The sequence below is a fragment of the Triturus cristatus genome, chromosome 10, assembly GCF_964204655.1.
Source record: "Triturus cristatus chromosome 10, aTriCri1.1, whole genome shotgun sequence".
Classification (NCBI taxonomy): domain Eukaryota; kingdom Metazoa; phylum Chordata; class Amphibia; order Caudata; family Salamandridae; genus Triturus; species Triturus cristatus.
The window spans coordinates 517,420,207-517,439,778 of NC_140593.1; positions in this window are offsets into that span (position 1 = coordinate 517,420,207).

Genomic DNA, 19,572 nt, shown 5'->3' on the forward strand with positions numbered 1-19,572 from the left:
CACCTCCACTGTGTCATTGGCAACAAAAAATGGACTATGGCAGTCCATCGTGGACAAGGTGAATGCAGTCGGAGTGCTGAAGAGGACAATGGCAGAGGTCAAGAGGCGCTGGAATGATGTCAAGCGCAAAACCAAGCTGAAACTCGCCAACAACCGGAAGGCAGCAATGCAGACTGGAGGTGGGAGCCCAGCGCCACAGTCAGAGTGGCTCTAGCGATTTCACACGGAAGTTGGGAAACCATGGAGCGGGCGAATGCGTAAAGTGCGGCTGCCACGGCTGCACACCAGTGAGAGGTAGCTGGGTTCCTCAATTACCTCAGGAGCATCCTCATGGCATTGCTGCCACAAGGCCTGCCGCTGATGCATGCTGCTGCTACCACTCCATCCACATCTCCGCCCCCTGAAGTGTCAGTGCCACACAGTGCTGGAGACAGAACACCACCACCCACATGTGAGGCACATGAAAGAGCAGAGGACGAAGATAAGGATGATTCTGCCCTCGTGGTAAGAAGGACGCAGTAGCATGCATCTCCGCCATAGGGCCATCTTCAGCTTGGTTCTGCCCTCTGCATCATCACCTTCCACTGTCCCCCGATTCACTCTGCAACACTCACCTTGGACCTTGACATTGACTGCCATATGCTGTTTGATCTCTAATGACACAGCAATCAGACTGCAGACTGAACTCTTCTTCTTCCTTTGGACTTGTCATTCCCTGAAGGACTCTGGCTGGCCCTCCATGGGCCAACATCCTCATGTGGGGTTTGTATGGCCCTGTACTGCTCCAGATGCAACACTCCACTGAATGTGCATTAAATATTCATATTCACACAGATCTGTCATGTCTATGGTCTTTCAAGTGAGGAAGTATGGATGAATGTAGGCTCACTGGACTCCTCTTACGTCCATGTGGCTCATGTCATAGTACAGGGGTCACAGGGTGAAACATTGCTTAATGCGGTCCGGGTGGTGCTGGCACAACAACAGGGACACACGCATGAGTTACTTCCTTGTCCAGCCCAGTACGGAACCATTCCAGAGGCCCTGGGGTCATTTGCAAACCATTACGCCGGACTGGCATACACCAGGCCAGCCCACTCCGCTTACGCTCACAGGGGGGACGGCAATGCTACATGTCCCAGGTCTTCCCTGTAGTGATCTGCTGCTCACAGGTCTAGTTGTCAGCATGCCACAGCCACTCCCTCACTGCTGGTTTACACCCACACCACACCCATCCTGCACAGGCATCACAGGACATGTGACCCTGCCAATAAAAAGGGCACTTGCTCGATGCCATTTCCACTCTCTATCTGGGTGTATCCGTGTGCTGTTACTGTAGGCATGAGGGCCTCGGGCCCTGCAACATCACATTCCCCAGGACCCGAGGTGACATGATGGCGTCCGCAGCACGATGCCCAATCATACAGGGTCCATGACTTTGGGGCACAGACTTGGTGGCACCGGATACATTGCGGCCGGCACAGGCACACCGCCATGGGACGGTGACTTTGGGTGCACTGAGGTAGGGGCACCTTAAGTGCTGAGCGGGTGTGCAGCCTGCGATGATGCCCCATCCTGGCGGTCTGGACTGCTCAGGATTTGTGTGCCCTGCTGGACCACAGTGTAGGCCAGAGCCGGCGGGGAGCGTGGGCCAACCGCCAAGTGGCACGCATCCCGGATCACAGAGTTAGTGGCACCTCAAGGGCTGAGCGGGTATGCAGCCTGCGATGATGCGGGGTGCACTGGTATGTCCTCTGCCATGGCGAAATCAAGACCCAGAATCAAATGTGAGATGTGGTGGCATGCGGAGCGCGGCTGCATGATGTGGAGAGTGCCATGTCTGCGGGCCCTGGGCATGTGGCTTGCAGCGGCACTTGGTGGGCCCTCATTGCTACACACCAAGGGTGGAAGGTGAGCCGTGAGGCCTGGGTGCGCAGGGGCGGGCATGCACCGCTGTGCGGTGGGAGGGGCTGGGGTGCATCTGCCTGGGTGCGCAGGGGCAGGAATGCACCGCTAGGCAGCGGGAGAGGCTGGGGTGCATCTGACTGGGTGCGCAGGGGCGGGTATGCACTGCTGGGCGGCAGGAGGGGCTGGGGTGCATCTGCCTGGGTGCGCAGGGGCGGTCAGGCGATGATGTCGTGTGCAATTGTATGTACTTTGCCATTCATGTATCTGGACTCTGTTTCAGATGACTGGATCTGTTTTAGATGTGTGACCTGGTGAACTGTACTACATACCGGCACGTGGTTGGAGATACACCTGTGGCAGCAGGTGAGCAGTGTGGCCTGGGTGCGCATTGTCAGCACTCTCTCTCCCTGTCCATCTCTTCTGTTGTCTGTGTCTTGCTCCCCCTCTCTGTCTGTCTTTCTCTCGCTCCCCCTCTCGATCCGTCTTTCTCTTGCTCCCCCTCTCTGTCCGTCTTTCTCTCGCTCCCCCTCTCTGTTCGTCTTTCTCTCGCTCCCCCTCCTTCGCTCTCTCTCTGTCCTTTGATGTGCGCTAGACACACCTTCTCATCATGATTTTTGCCTTGCAGGCTGTGACCTACGGATTGTCCTGAGGGGAGCTGCCATGTGTCTTCATTTCTGTTCTGTGTTTCTTTTAATACATGTTCATTTGTTACATCGTAGGTGAATGTGTGATGCTCATTTTTGTGATGACACATGCATGTCACCAAATGTGATTTTGCGACACCAGGCGGATTATTTGGTACATGATTCTGTGTAGTTGATGTGGCATGTCTTGGGCCGGGGGGTGCCTGTGGAAGGGGGTTCCTGGGGGTGGTGCGGTGGGTGTTGTGTCCCTGTTGGGGCTCCGTGCTGCATGATCAGTGGCTCCATGGCATTTGTTGCCCTTCAGGTGTGGCTCTGGGCTGGGCTCCATTTTGTGGAGCAGGCTGTGGTCCGACTTTGCATCATGTCGGAGCAGGTGTTAATTTCCTGCAGCTAACGCGCCTTATCGACTGTTTTGTGGTCTTTTCACCGATATGGCTGGTCATTGAGAATGTTGTGGAGTGATGTTGTCGCTGCTTTTTGCACGGGAACACCTACTCTGCATCTCATTAGTGATAGTTGCCGGGGTCATCTGTGGCGATGTTTTGAGCGGCTGCTATCGCAGGTGAACTGGTGCTATGGGCTGTTAGCACCTGCTTGTGAATGGGGTGATAAATTTATCGCGGCTTTGGCTGCGATAAAGTACCATTAACTCGGCGATAGCTCCTTGAGAATATGCCCCAGTGTGTTTCTAACTCCGCTTAATATTTAACTCAGGGCAGTTGCTGGACAGTGATTAAGATGAAAAATTATTATTCTAACTCCACCAGGTAATTACCTCATGGCAGGTGCTGGATATTGACTAGGGGAAACATTACTACTCTAACTCCACCAAGTACTTCCCTTAGGGCAGGTGCTGGACAGTGCCTAAGGGGCAAAATTACTATTCTAACTCCACCAGGCAATTACCTCAGGGCAGGTGCTGAACACTGGCTAGGGGGAAAATTGCTATTCTAACTCCATCTAGTACTTATCTCAGGGCAGGTGCTGGACAGGAATAAGGGACAAAGTTACTATTCTAACTCCACCAAGTACTTACCTCAGGGCATGTGCTGGACAGTGTCTAAAGTACAAATTTGGTAGTTTAAATGAGCAAATATTTAACTAAATCAAAATGCTCAAATTCATAATATACATACTTAAAAATAAATAACAACATGTTTGTTCCTTATGAAAACAGATACACCTATCTACAAAACAACCTGAAATAAATACAACTACAGAACATATCCTACACCACAAAAGTAGAAATATTCATTTAAGTATTGTAAATATCAACAGTAAATATTAAGAAAACCATCACACATGCAAAAGTGAATGAATAACTATTAAAATGCATTTTTCTTTTTACAACAGATACCTACAAAATTAAGGAAAGAGAAATTAACCTACAGAACAATTAAAAAATGATACAACCGCTACCAATAACAATCCTTAAAAACAACAAAATCACCAATTTCAAGGTAAACAAATAACAATTTTTCAAGAATAACACACATTTTTTTCACAGGTAAAAATAGTAACAAACAATAAATATTTTCTTTTCAGCAGAGAATCTAAACTTTCTTTTTCTCCCCATAGACAAAAATCAGCAAATTAACAAAATAGTTTTTTAATTTTATAACAGGCACACAAAGAAAATCCAAAATATAACAAAACAGCATAAACATAAACCCTGACAAGGAAATTGCATCTTCAGTTTAGATTTGGGACCTTGCTGCTTTTTGATTTTACTAACAAATGGTCAAAAACTACACCGCGAGGGTGCCCTGTCTGCAATTATGAGGAAGAGTCAGAGCTCCATGTCCTTTTTTTTATACGCTGGCTATAAATTAGCAAGAAAGCGCTGGGTTATCCAACTATGGAGGAATCTAGGGTTTGTCCACTGCGAGGAGGCATTTAGAGATTTAGAGTCCTGAAGTACGAGACTTTTACGCCTATTGTTTTTGTTGTATCTAGATTTCTCACCTCGATGTGGCGCATGCGCAGAATGATTTTAATCTCATTGTCGTGGCCTTAAAGTATAAATGTCTGTGTACTTTTAACTGTTTTATCTAGATTATTTTACTCCTTTTAAAGTTTTAGTATCAAATTCGTTGATGAAATGAGCTTTTATTTGATAAATTGCATGTACAGTTGTTTATGACCCTGGTGGCTTTTACATACGGGGAAACTTAGACGGTAGCTGGATGAGGGTGGGCTGCTGATGTGAACTGTCCGGTTCTGCCACTCTGTGAACGTTGTGATGCACTTTAACGATGTTGACTTATTAATTAATTGATATAGCTTTTTATGGTGATGTTTTATAGTATATGGTTTTATGTCTGCCAGTTGTTTGTGTATGCACTTTTATTGGCTACAATGACCGAAATAAAGTATGTTGGATTGGATAAACTTACACTTTGTTTATTTCTCTTTTTTAACAGACTCAACATCAATGACATCCTTAGTTAATCAAGCAAACTATGTGAAATCCCAGAGAGGCAACAGACTGCTAAAGTAATGCTGGCTACCTTTATTGTAAGTGCAGGTTAAGTGAGCCCTGGTGTCATTGGAGGTGTGTGGAATACTTTTCATCTCACAGGCAGAGCGGTTACTCTGGAATACACCATAGTTAGGACAACTCAGCATAAACACTCTTCCTCTGCAATGGAGATAGTACGTGAAAACATTAAAAATAAATTGAGACCTTGCCTCCACCTCAAATGAACCCTGTGGCTCAATTTTGAGACAGGTATCTGAAACCATTCCCATGCTCATAGTCAGTAGTATGCCCACAGTTCCCTGTATGAGAAGAATGGTACAAAGGCAAAAACAGGCAAGTAATCCCCAATGAATAACACCACAGACTTATTCTGACATCAACATCGCCCCGCAATTAACAATCACTTTCTCTGAAAAACCCTTTCCTACAGCATTACAACAAAAACCCTCAAAAAAGAATACTAATATTTAGCACAAACCATACCCTTTTAACTCTTGAAAATAGTAAAATTTGAATGATGGATGGTACTTTTAAATCAGCAGTACATCAATTTGCCCAAATTTAAACTATTCACACTAACATAAATAACACAACTGCCCCATTAGTATATAGTTTATTCCCTGATAAGCAATCCTCAACATACACTGAATTATTAACAATTATAAAATCCAAACTAATGAATAAAAATCCTAGGAAAATAATAATTGACTTTAAATTATCAATGATAAGCACAATTACAAAAATATACCCTACTACCCAAATTCAAGGATGCTTTTTTTGCTTTTCTGAGGCATATTGGCGTAAAATTCAAAAATCATCCTTAGTTGAGGATTACTTATCAAACAGTAAACTTAATTTTGAATTAAAAATTGTCCTGCCTTATGCTTTGTACCTTCTGACAGTGTAGACGAGTAATGTACGGCAATTTCTGAATCTTAATATTTTACTCAAAATGAAGAGAAATTGGCACCACTTCTTAATTATTTGAAAGATACATGGATTGGCCATCTAAGCAGGTCAGATCAGAGGAGGAGACTAAGATTTCCTGTTGAATAGTGGAACTGTTACACAACCTGCTTAGAGATAGGTGCAAAGACTAACAATGCCATTGAGGGATGATACAATTCCTTCAGCAAATCAATTGGCAAGCTTCACCTAAACCTATATCATTTTTTTGAAATTTTGAAGAAGGAACAGTTTCCAAGAAATGAGACTTGTGCAGTCACTGTCAGGTAGCCTGAACCCATGTACATCCAAAAAGAGTAAAGAAATATCTGAGAGACTTTTGAGTCAATTTCAACAATTTTCATTGATGGTGGCTTCAGACTACCTGGACAGTATTGCATACATATTACATTAATAACACTAACTAATATTTCCCTAAATTACTTGCATGTTTTAACAATTCTATACAATGCAAACTGGATTTTTCAAATATTTTGATACCAAATTATAAAAATTTGAATTCCTACCAGTAGCTGTCTTCTTTCTTCAACTCTTGGTGATTTTTTAAAACAACGTGTCACCAAGAACCGACAGTACTCCAATAATCCATATATGTACAAATTAACATCCACAGAAAAAAAAAATCCTGAAAAAGCAACTTACTTATTACAAATATATGGATTGTGAGCCTAAAAAATGCACTGCAAAAATAGTTTTACACTTTTTTTCTGTTCCAATAGCCAGAAAAAAATCCTATCTACAAAAACAAAATAATTTCCCCAAAAAGCCAGTAGTAATACACAACTGTCTATGTCAACAATAAAAAAACGAACATCTATATCGGAAACTCTGGTAATAAAAACATAACCTTAAAAAATAACAGTTTCCAAATAGAAATATCTCGAAAATAATGTTGTAGTACTTGATTCAATACATCTATCATCATCCTGCAGCCACGTGATCTTCGTTCTGAGAAGACTACATACAGTATAAACAGCAGGTAGGTAAAAAAGTTAAAATGTTGCTTTTACTTTAAAGAAGTTTAAAACAGTTTTACAAAATAATCTTATAACTTTTCTAAACTTACTTTTAAAAAAACAACCATCCTTACGTTAGCATATGAACACAACCTGCATGGGAATGGAAAACAGAAAAAAATACATAAAACACACATAGTGCCTAATTATGATGCGGTTCGTACTGCAACCGACGGCTTGTCGGTTGCGGCTCGAACTGCATCTACTGCTGCGGTCTGACCGACGCATTACGATGCATGTGGTCCAAAGCAGCAGTCGGAGGGACCGACTGATGCTTTACGGCGGGCGGTCAGAAACTCACCATAATCCCTTAAGGACGATGTTTCCGATGTCAGGATTATGATGTCAGTTTCCAACAGCCTTTTCATGTCGGCCTTTCCGACATGGAAAGGCTGTTGGAAAGGGCCCCCTTCACCTCTGGCCCTCCACATTTGGGCCTGGGGAGCACCTAAGGTGCCCCCCTGAACATCTCTGCACCTGCAGGAATGTTCAAAAACTCCCATTTCTCAATTGGAGCTTGTGCGGTGGGCAGGTTCTGCCCACCGCACAAGCTCCCATTGAGAAATGGGAGTTTGCGGTCGGATCGTAACTCGGTGTATGGAACCACTGACCTATGGTTGGGCGGTTCCTCCGCCGAAATGGTGTTAGTCAGAGGCAACTCCGACCAACATCGTAATCAGGCCGCAAGTATTTCTATTTAACATCTAACTACCTTCCACCTGTACCTTACAATAAACATAGCCACCTATATAATTAGTAATGTAAAGTATATTGTTCTTACCTGACTGCAGCTCTTAATTGCTTCTGATCCTGACCACAATGCTCAACCAACTGTAGAAACATACATACAATCGCAAGGGACAAGAATAAGTAAAAACAGAAAAAGGACAAATTCACCATTGTACTTAATCGTAAACAGTGAGAAAAAAAGTATAACATGTTTAAAAAATGTGTGTATATGTTTATAAAATATGTTACATTATTTACATTTTTTTTTACATTTTTGTGTTATTTTGATACTATATTTAAATAAATAATATGAATATTATACCTTTGTCTCACATTTAGATATTTTAATATAATGTATTAAAATGTAATTTTAATAAATAAATGATTGTAAATTAATAATATTTGTTAAATTAAATAATATATATTTGTATTTAATTTAAAAAACATTAATTGACTTCAACTTTTTTTAATTTTAGAAAATTAACTTTAATTATTAATATTCAAATACTACAATGAATACCTGAATATTAATATGCCTCCCCAACAAATACCCCTATATCCCTTACATCTCATCCCTAAATACCTATTTTACATTTTTTAAATGTTTATAATTTTAATATTATTATTACTTTTACAAAATACCACATATATATTAAAACTAAATTATAAAAAATAATACTTGAGTATTGATACACTGTCACACCCAATACCTCTATATCCCTTGCATCCCATCCCTAAATACTTATTTTACAATTTTATAAAATATTTTCAACTTAAATTAATTATTAATTTATATAAATTACAATTCATGACTATTAATACTAATGTTTTAAAATTGAAACGTAAGTATTATTACGCTTCCCCACCAAATACCCTACACCCCTTGCATCCCATCCCTAAATACTAATTTATCCATTTTATTAAATATTTTAAAATTGAAAATTATTATTAATTTACAACAATTACAATTCATAAATATGAATACTAAAGTATTCAAATTAATACCTGAGTATTAATACACATCCCGACCTTATAACCCTATATCCCTAACATCCCATCCCTAAAATGTATTATAATTTATAAAAAAAAGTATAAATTAATACCTGAGAATGAATACACTTCTCCGCCCAATACCCCTAAATCCCTTATATCCCATCCCTAAAACACATTATAATTTAAAAAATATATGTAAATTGATACCTGAGTATTAATAAACTTACCCACCCAATACCACTATATCGCTTTTATCCTATTTTAACCTATTTCTCTGCTCGCCGGCGTTACCAGGTTTAAGGCCGGTGCTGTGGCTGCCAGCCTTTATGGTGCCCATCCTCTGACCGCATCTTTCATGAGCCACAGGGATCCGTGCCTGCCCTCAGCCCGCCTGCATTGGATGCCGATGCCGAGCGGATCCACCGGTGTCCAGAGCCTGCCATCGGCCTGCTGCCCCTGATGCCGGAACCGGACCTCTTTCCCGCCTGCTCAGTACCGGGGTTGAAACCGTCCTGCTGCGTTTGATGCCGACGCTGATCCACAGATGAACCGAGTCTGCCTTCAGGCCGGCTCTGATGCTTCGGCCCGCTCTGCCGCCTGCTAAATACCAGCGCTGAGCCGGCCTGCCGCCCACTGGTGATGCCGAGGCTGGGTTCCCTTTGCCCGCAGCCCGTGAGGAGCCCGCCTCCCGCCCGCAGATGATTCTGTCTAGCACCGGAGCGGATTGCGATGTTTGGGCCTGCCTCCGCCCTCCTCGGATGTCTTCTTTCACGGTGCCCCAGCGAAAATCCGGCTCACCTGCTACCACTTTCAACAGCTGACTGCCTACCTCTCATAATTAACTGTTTGCGCAGCCGGATACCATCAAACGGTGAGCGCCTTGCTTCCTACTTTACTTTGTACGCGGTTAAAATTAACCACCACCACCATCTTAACCTTGTGTGACGCCATTTTACAATCATCAAAATGTTTATGATGGCCATCTAAATGCATGCATTTGCTAGTTTAAATTGTAGTGAAAGGGGACTGATCATCACTTGCCCCATTAATAGTAATTGAAAGAGGACTGCCAGCTGACTCCACAGCAACAGACAGGGGACAAAGCAAAATCCCACCTACAACAAGAAGCCTCCCACAACAACAGAGAGAGGACTTCTACAGTAGTCATCCAGACATTGGTTTTTATACTCCAGCCTCCTAAATTTACTGATAAAAAAAATAAAAATAAAAATAAATAAATAATAATTATATATATATGTCTGTATATTTATATATACATGTGTGTGTGTGTATTTTGATATATATATGTATATATCTATATATATCTATATATATCTATATATATCTATATATATCTATCTATATATATATATATATGTTTAGCTCTAGCCACACCTGCCCAGCACCTTGTTTTTGCTATGCATCTAAGGCAGGCCATCTGACGAGGGAGTTCCTTCAGCAGCATACCTTGAATGTAGGGCAGAATTGCGAACTCATACCTCCTCGCAAACTGACCACCAGGGCTGGAACTTCTTCTCTCCCCCCAGCATGGCTGAACAGTGCCTGTCCTCCACGGGAGCCAACTATTACACCGTTATCTACCCCCTAATCTCTCCAAATCTGCTTCCAAAACCCTTAAACACTCCATCCTGAAAAATCATCCTGAAAAGCTGATATCTGACCATCGTCTCTGCGTAAACCAGGGCACTGTCATCAACGACCTCATCTTCCATTCCAGGAAAACGTCCCTCTGGCGCAATGCCTTCTCACGCCTCCTCAAAGTTCAAGAAACAAGGGACATCTCTCACGGAAAAAAAACTCACAATCACTCCTTCTGCAAATCTGCGTGCAGACCTTACCATCACCTTATACAACAGTGGCACCATCCTGATTCAAGGGCCTCCCAAAAACCTCATCAAATTTGCAGACCTCTTCACCCTCCTTAAAAAACATATTCACATCCCAGCTCAGTCCTCACTCCGGCCACTCCTCCCTGCACCCACTCTGCCTTGTATACCCTGCATCTCACCAACCACTCCTGCCAGTGTCCTTGCCTTGGGACGACCCAGCCCTGCCAGTGACCCTGCCTTGGGGGGACCTGGCCCTGCCAGTGACCCTGCCTTGGGGAGACCGGGCCCTGCCGCCTTGTCACCCATGCCTGCCATCCACTATGCCCCATTACCATCACACTCAGACCTCCCAGGAATCCCCTCTCCATCGAACACCAAAACTCCCCCTAGGATCCTCCTTTCACGTCTACCCAGCCCCACCATCACACCTCCAGCACTCACCATAAGCGTCCCCAAAGCCTTAACCTCCGGCCACAGGCCCCCTGTAACCCCCGCTAGGGCTCACAATACTGATTTGGAAACACCTAATTTGGCCCAGAACCCTGGTCGAGTTAACCCCTCCGCCAGGTTGCAATTTCAATCAAACGAAATCGCTCCCACCCGCTTGGCCCCTTGCCCACAAGACCACCCCTCACATAGGGACATGGATCAACCTAACCCCCCTCACTCTATCCCAATAGCGCACCGGCTTCCAGCCCTCAGCCCACCTAAACCCACCTCGAGGCTACCTGAACATACCGTCAGTACGGCTCAGTCTTTCCCTATAGCTCACCTGCCATCAGCCCTCAGCCCTCCTGATCACACCGCTAGGTTACCTGAACATACCATCAGAACTGCGCCCCGGCAACGGGCCTCAGGCCTACCAGAACTCACCTCTCTTTATGATATTGATATTCTCCGCCGCAGATCCTCAGAATTAACACTGAGCATCCACAAATCGATTCTGGACCTAAAGCACCTCCTTCTCATCACTGAACTCTCCTTCTCTAAACTATGGCTCTCACAGCCTGTGACTCACATCCCCTTCACGAAGCCCCTCCATCACCCTCTACCTCTATCCCAGAGACACCTGCGCCCTCGCAAGCAACCCTGCCACCTCTCTGAGGAGGAAATTCTTGGTCTCCTCTACACCCACAAACCCTCCCCTGGCATGATCAATCCTTCAGTACTCATGGAGGAAGAAGTAGTTGACCTCCTACGTAGCTACGACTCTGCCTTGATAACCCCATGCCCTTTAGACCCGGAAGGAGAACACCCTATCTGCATGGTTGCAACCAACCCTAACAGAGCTGCTACCAGCCGCGTCCGAGGGGTGGTCAATAGCAACCTAGCTAAAGTTTCCACCTCTGCCTCTACTGTCGACAGCCACTCCTACCCCTCCCTAGCCGGCCTCCTAATAAACTGCCGGTCAGCTGTAAAGCATGCATCCGATGTCGCCGACCTCATCATGAAACATAAATCGGACCTAGCGATCCTGACTGAATCTTGGCTCAATGATTCCTCATCGCCTTACTTTGACCTCTTAGTCCCGCCCAACTACAGCATCATAAGGTTGGACAGGCACTAAAAAAAAAAGGGGGGTGGCATTGCCTGTATCTACCGCTCCAACCTCTTTGTTACGGAACTGCCGGTGGACCCCATGGACTCTTGCGAATACCTCGCACTCGCCATCTCCAACAACACCTCACAGCTGTGCAAACTCCACATCTTTTACCACCCCCCCCCGGCAAGAATGACAGCTTTACGGACCTCCTCATGGAAATCATCACAGCTAAGGTGTCCCCAAGCTCTAACAACATTTTTCTTGGTGTCTTTAAGTTGCATTGGAACGATCCTAAAGATCCTCAGGTCAATGCCATCAGAGACCTCTTGGCTGATCAAGCCCTTACCCAAGCCTGCTCCCTCCCCACTCACGTGAAAGGTGCCACCCTCGACTGGATCATTGCTAAGAAATCAGCGGTCAAACTTATCTCCATTGATCCTTGTGATTGGTCTGACCACCAGGCCATCACCTTCCTCCTGCCCAGCACCCACAAATCATGGGCCCCCCAACCTGTGATTCCCAAACGATGGGTTAGGGACACCAAGAACCTCGACCACGAGAAATTGGCAGCTCGTTGTGAGTCTGACCTCCCCCCCTCCACAGTGCACAGCGGTCACAAACCTAGTGGACCACTACTCCTCCACCATATCCAACATTCTTGATGACCTGGCACCGCTAAAACTAAAAAGAACACAGATCAAAGACAGAAATCCCTGGTTCAGTGGATCCCTCAACAAGGAGAGGAGATCCCTGTGACAGTCTGAACGAATCTGGAAAAAACACCCATCTGAAGCACACCTAAAACTCCTTCGCCAGGCCAGAAATGCCTACAATAAGAAAATACTCAACACAAAAAAAGAATTCTTCAGAACTGAACTGGAAAATGCGAAAAATCGGCCTCGCAAGCTGTTCGACTTGGTCAAACACCAATCCAACAAACTAGTGAAAACTGCCAAAGAAACACCGAAACCCTTAATATCAAGTGAGGAATTTTCTTCCTTCGTCTGTGACAAAATCTCGGCCCTAAGCAATGAGCTTAAATCTGCAACCCACCACCAAAATCAAAATCAGCCAGCTCCACCTCTTCTCTCCGTGTTGTCCTCCCAAACCTCACCCAAAAACCTAGCAAACTGGTCCAATTTTAAACTATATGACGATCAATCTGTCTCGAAAATTCTTGCCTCCCTAAAACCGAACAATCACTTTAACGATCCTCTCCCCTCTAACTGCCTAGCTGCCCCCTCCAAGGCCATCATCCCTTCCTGGACCTCAATAATCAACGCCTCCCTCCTACAGGGCTCAATTCCTGACTCGCTCAAGGCGGGCCAAGTTGTCCCCATCCTAAAAAAACCTACGCTGGACCCTGCCTCCGCCAAGAACTATAGACCGATTTCCAACATCCCACTCCTTGCCAAAGTTCTGGAAAAATGTGTGCAACAGCAGCTAAGCCTACACATCAACAACTTTCACCTGCTAGATGACTTTAAATCAGGCTTCAGACCGGGACACAGCACAGAAACCACCCTCCTCCACATTGTTGATGACGCTCTCCAAGCACTAGACCTAGGCAAAACCTGTCTCCTAATCCTTTTAGACCTTTCTTCCGCCTTTGATACGGTGAACCACGAAATTCTCCTTGAACGCCTCAAATTCAGGATGGGGTTGGAGGGCACCGTCCTTGAATGGTTTAGATCCTTCCTCCAAAACCGCTCACAGAGAGTCCTCATCAATGGTGATCTATCCGCCCTCTCTCCAGTTTCTGTGGGAGTCCCCCAAGGATCAACCCTCACCCCTACCCTTTTCAACCTTTATCTTGAACCTCTCACCGAGGTGCTTCGTGCCGCCAACATCTCCTACCTTATGTACGCCGACGATACACAGGTCTACATAAAAATCTCTTCCCCTCAGGACATTTTCTCCCTAAACAAGGCACTGAAGCTAACAGTCCACTGACTCACCACCAACCAGCTTAAACTCAACGCAAACAAAACCGAATTCCTTCTGATCTCCCCACCCAAACCAAATCCAGACATCCAGGAATGGATCAAGACAATCACTGCACTAAACTGCCCTCCTACCATTGTTGTCTCTGAGGTTCTGTAGCGATCCGAACCCGTGGAATCGGTATCGAAGTACTGACACGATTTTGGTACCAATGAACCGCAAATGATCCATTACATACATGACAGTGTTTTCGCTACGCAACTAGCATGAATTCACTGAGAAATAGGGCATTCTGTTGTAAAGTCATGGCATCCATTTTAGTTACGGCATCCATTTTGTTTCTTGCCCTCACATAGTCAATGAACGGGCAATGACCCCGACAGAGTCACCTTGTTAAGGACACGTAAGCTCGAGCCCCGAGAAAGGCTGATGCTGTATGACTAGGCAGAATCAAGCTGCCTCCCTTGCCTGAGGCCAGTCCTGCTATGCTGGTTCTCGTGTCCGTTGTCCTGACTGAAAGGCCGAAGACGGTAGCCATACCCGTTTATGATCCATAAACACCTCTTATCCTACTTTTCAATCCTTTGCATCTGGCTCTGCTCCTCTCCTTCTGGGCTTTTACAATGGGGAGGCTACGATTTTTATGATGGGGAGGATCGGGTAAAGAATGGAAAACTGACAAGGGGACCTGATCGAATACCGAAAACCTACGACTAATTATTGTTTGATGTCTATTTACTGTTTATTTGGGATACCGGGTTGGGCATGAGAAATATTCATGTAATGTTGCCTAAAGACATTTTCCGTGTATTTAAGGAACAACCCAATTAATACAATTCGAACAGTCTCATAGATTCTGCCTCTGTGTGGTTCCTATGACTTCTGTGTCCCTGCAGTAAATAAACCTTGGTCTTTGACGCCACCATCGAGAAGCCCGTGTCTCTGTTTATTTGTGCACCGAGACAGGAGAAACTCAGGGGTCTTTGGGTGTCGTTTCCCTGACACCTCTGGACTCTTAAAAGTCCAGAACCTCAACTCTGCAAAATCCCTTGGAATAACCCTTGACGGCAGCTTGAATATGCACAGCCATATAAACGCGATGGCCAAAATGGCTAGATTCCACCTGAGCAACCTAAGAAACCTAAAACCCTTCCTCGATAGGTCCGACCTTAAAATGGCAACCCAGGCCCTAGTCATTTCCAGACTTGAATATGGATGCTCTACTCTCCCAGGGCTACCCAAGAACTCTCTCGCCCCATTGAAAGCCTGCCTCCACACCGCTGCCAGACTCATAACGGCCTCAAAAAAATTTGACCACATCTCTCCCCACCTCAAAGCTCTGAACTGGCTTCCCCTGGAGGCCAGAATACAATTTAAACTGGCTTGCATAACTCACATAGCTCTGTGCGCGAACTCGCCGACATTTCTTGCACAAAAACTCGTGATATCCGGACAGGCCAGAAATTCCCGATCTGCCAAAAACCTGCTGTTGCAGCCAGCACACTTCCGGAAGAAAAAAACTTACAATCAAGCCTTCTCTGGAGCCGCTCCAAGAATCTGGAACTCTCTCCCACCCTCCATCAGAAGACTCCCGTCCTTGGCACACTTTAAGAAGGAGACCAAAACTTTCTTAATGGGAAAATACCTCATCTAACGAACTCTTTACAATCACCTCATAGACTTGCCTCTTGTACCTTATAACTACCTGCTCTAATTTTTTATCCCAAATGTAACGTCGACCTCAGCTATGGTGCACCTCGTGGATTGGAAACCTTTTTATTTTTATTCTGCATGCTTCAATTTTTCTTCCTCATGTAGCTTGGACTTTAAACTACGTGCTCCTCCTGTATCCCTTTCTCTCCCAATGTGATTACTCCCATCCATATGCTTTATTTCCCTCCCCTTCAATCCTGTAAAGCGCTCTGATACCCTCACGGGTCTGGTTCGCGCTCTATAAAACTATAAAAAAATAAAATAAAAATAAAAATCCTGTTCCTTAGAAATAATATATAAAAAATAAATGTAAAAATGAATATTTACCAAATACCTATAACATATACTTACTTATATACTTACCCTTATGCTTATATATTAATGTGTGGTAAACATATTTGTGGTAATGGCACTAGTGGTAAAACACATAAGTATTAATGACACTATTAGTAAAAACAATGTGTGCTAATGACACTAGTTGTAAAACACATAAGTAGAAATAACACTAGTGCTAAAATAAATGCGTAGTAATGACACATGCTTGCTAAATATCTAGATTCCAAAATTGTTATAAACTTATGCGTGGTAATGACACTAGTGGTAAAGACATGGGGCCTGATTATGAGTTTGGCGGTCCATCAGATGGGCAAACTCGCAGGGGGTGTGGTGGGAACTGACGCACTGGCTGTCCCACCGCCCCATTACGATTGCAGCATTCCTGCCGCAACATGACCGCCGTACATGCCAGGGATCTGTGAGCCTATTATGAGTTTCCTCACAGCCACAGTTTTCATGGCAGTGATTTGCCATGAAAAAACGGTGGTGAGAAAGCTAAGCGGGCCCTGCAGGGCCCCTGGTTGCCTCAGAGCCAAGCGATGCATGCTGGGGGCACATGGTGTGCCTCCCTGTCTGCATGCACCCCCAGTCCCTGCATGGCACAGACCTGACAGCCCATGCCATACAGGAGCTTTGGCGCTCACATTGTGGTGCCTTTCTAACAGGCACCGCTGTGGGGCCGCCAAAGCACCACCCGCCAAACCTCAAACTAACTCATAATCTGGCAGGTGGAGTGCGGACGAGTTTGGTGGTGAGGAAGCAGGGCGGTGGCATGGCAGCCCGCTCCCCCACCGCTAAACTCCTAATCAGACCCATAGTAGTTGTAAAAACCAGCTTGGTAAAGTCTAAAGTGTGGATAAGACTACACTGTAAAGGTACATCCTGGTTTAGACTGCATGTAAATACTGTTTCCTGTATGGAATCCTACACATTGAAGGCTTTGCAGGACTAATGAGTGGATTGGAGAAAGGTAAGTACAATCACGGTATGTTAGACAGCAACTATTACTTTTGCATTATACTAGATGTAAATGTGTTTTCTAACTCAAATAAATGTGTTTGTTACCTGTATTTCACCAGAAATGTATGGCAATGTTTTATAAAATGCTTGTAGAGACTACCTCCCTTACAAAACTAAAATCACTATGCAACTGTTAACCTGATTTCCTTTTGAGAATAATAACACCCATGTATATTTAGTTGATGAATAAATGTGTTATATTGAGGTAACAAGTACCTTTTGCATGTGAGGCTTGTTTTCCTGCGCCTACATATAAGTCAAGAAAATGCATGCTATACTCTTTGTATGCATCTTGTCCACATAATTAGTGTTCAAATTCGTAATAATAATATTGAAAAGTCATTTGATTACCTATATGGAGCAATTCTATAGTGCAGTACACAACTGCTGTTACACTGCTAGTGGTCAATGACTACAGCTGCCAAAATGCTTTATAATTAAAAATATTTTTTAAGTTATGTGTCACTCTCATCATACCATATGTTGGACTCATAAGACATCTATACAAGTGTTATATTCTTCAAAAAGTCATGTTGACACTTTACAAAGCACACATAAGGTATTATTACAAGACCGCCAAACCCGCGATCCGTCCGCCGCGAGCTCGATGGTCCAACTGATGTATTACGAGATGATTGGATTGCCTTTGCAAAGACCACCGGCTAACCGCCGACACTGTTAGCCAACTCCAACCGCAACGTCCTTGGATTTGGCCAATGAGGCTGTGGGAGGCTCGGACCACCAGTGAAACCGCCGGCCCAATTACGACATCTGAGACTGCAGAAAGAGAGGTATGTAAGGTTGAAACTCACCACTACTCACCTCTACATGTCTTCTGCTGTCATGGAGCCCATCGAACACTTCCTGCTGCTGCTGTATCTGCTCGATCATGTCCAAAACCCACTCTGTCGCAGACAAAATTGTCAGTAAGTCATACAACTACTAGTTTCCATAGACTCCTCAGCAAAATGATGCCTCACCATGGACCAGGCAAGGGAGTTGGGGTCCCGAAATAATTTAAACGTTTACAAGGATCTCTGTCTGGGATTGTTTCATAAGAATAAAAAAAATACATTTGTAGGATGCCCTCATAGGTCAAAACACTGGTACCGCACAGGCACACTATACACAAATGGACATGTGTTTGCAACTTAGATACAGTAATAGTGATGTGTGCATTATTTTGTTTTCCACAACAGCACCTCCTCATCAATATCACACCAATTAATATCTGTCACACATATAATTTACCCTTTGTCTCTTGTCTGCCATGTTACCACTGATGGTCACTGTTCATGCAGCTTACCATTTCTCAAGTGTTGGTAAAGTGAGATTGAAGTGACTACAACTACCATGAGGCCCTGTTACTCCAACTCTAACCAAGATTCTAGACTCCTTTTGCACCTTCTCACTGGGCTGCTAAGTCACAACTGATCTTCACTCACCATACAGCTTACCATTTCTCAAGTGTTGGTAAAGTGAGACTGAAGTGACTACAACTACCAGGCTCTCTCACTGCAGCTCTAACCAAGATGCTCTAGTGAATGTGACACACTCACATTGCACACATCCTAGGTCCTCTTTGATGTCAAAGAAACATTTGTTTGGGTGTGTCATTAAAGTGAAACACACCTTCTCTGCTACAACTCTGTATTGTACTCTCACACATTACTCACATAAAAAGGCAATGTCAGCCAATGGGATTACATAGAATCAGTGTGAGAACTATTCTAAGGGCACAATGGAAATACTCTCTGCAGGATAGCTATGCCTTTATCAGGAGGAACCATGAAAGGCTGGGACCCTGTGGCACTGTATATTTTGCACATGTCTGACAAACTCAATGTGCACTGGACCTGGGAACTGGAGTATATCAGGGACAACCAATAGCATAACCAAGCGCCATGCATGTGTAGGCAAGGTGTAAGTGCAACTAACTAACAGCATATGGCGCACATCTAGATAAAGTAGTTGTAAGACACACACTGCAAAATGGACACATATCCATGCAGAGCTCCATAAAGGTATGACAAGTTGACACTCTCCATGTGTGTATACACAAATATCTAACTTAAACACATCAATCACATATCCAACCTATATCATAAGGAGAAGTGCAACCTAATAACATTGACAGTAGCCAGACCAAGCTGAAATTCTTAGTATGGAACATGTCACCCAATGCAATGTCTGCCCCATTTGTATGTCATCCCATGTAGACATCCATCTAACAGTTCCCCTTGTCCTGCGTAGAACCAGCACTGGTGGCTCCAAGGTCACATCATACAAACCACTTCACCTGGATCAGCAATTAGGGATGAAACAACACAACTTTACTCACACATCATAACTATACAATAACATCAAATTGTTTGAACAGTAATGGCAGGACCAATGTCTTCAAAAGTATGAAGTCTTTATTGAATGG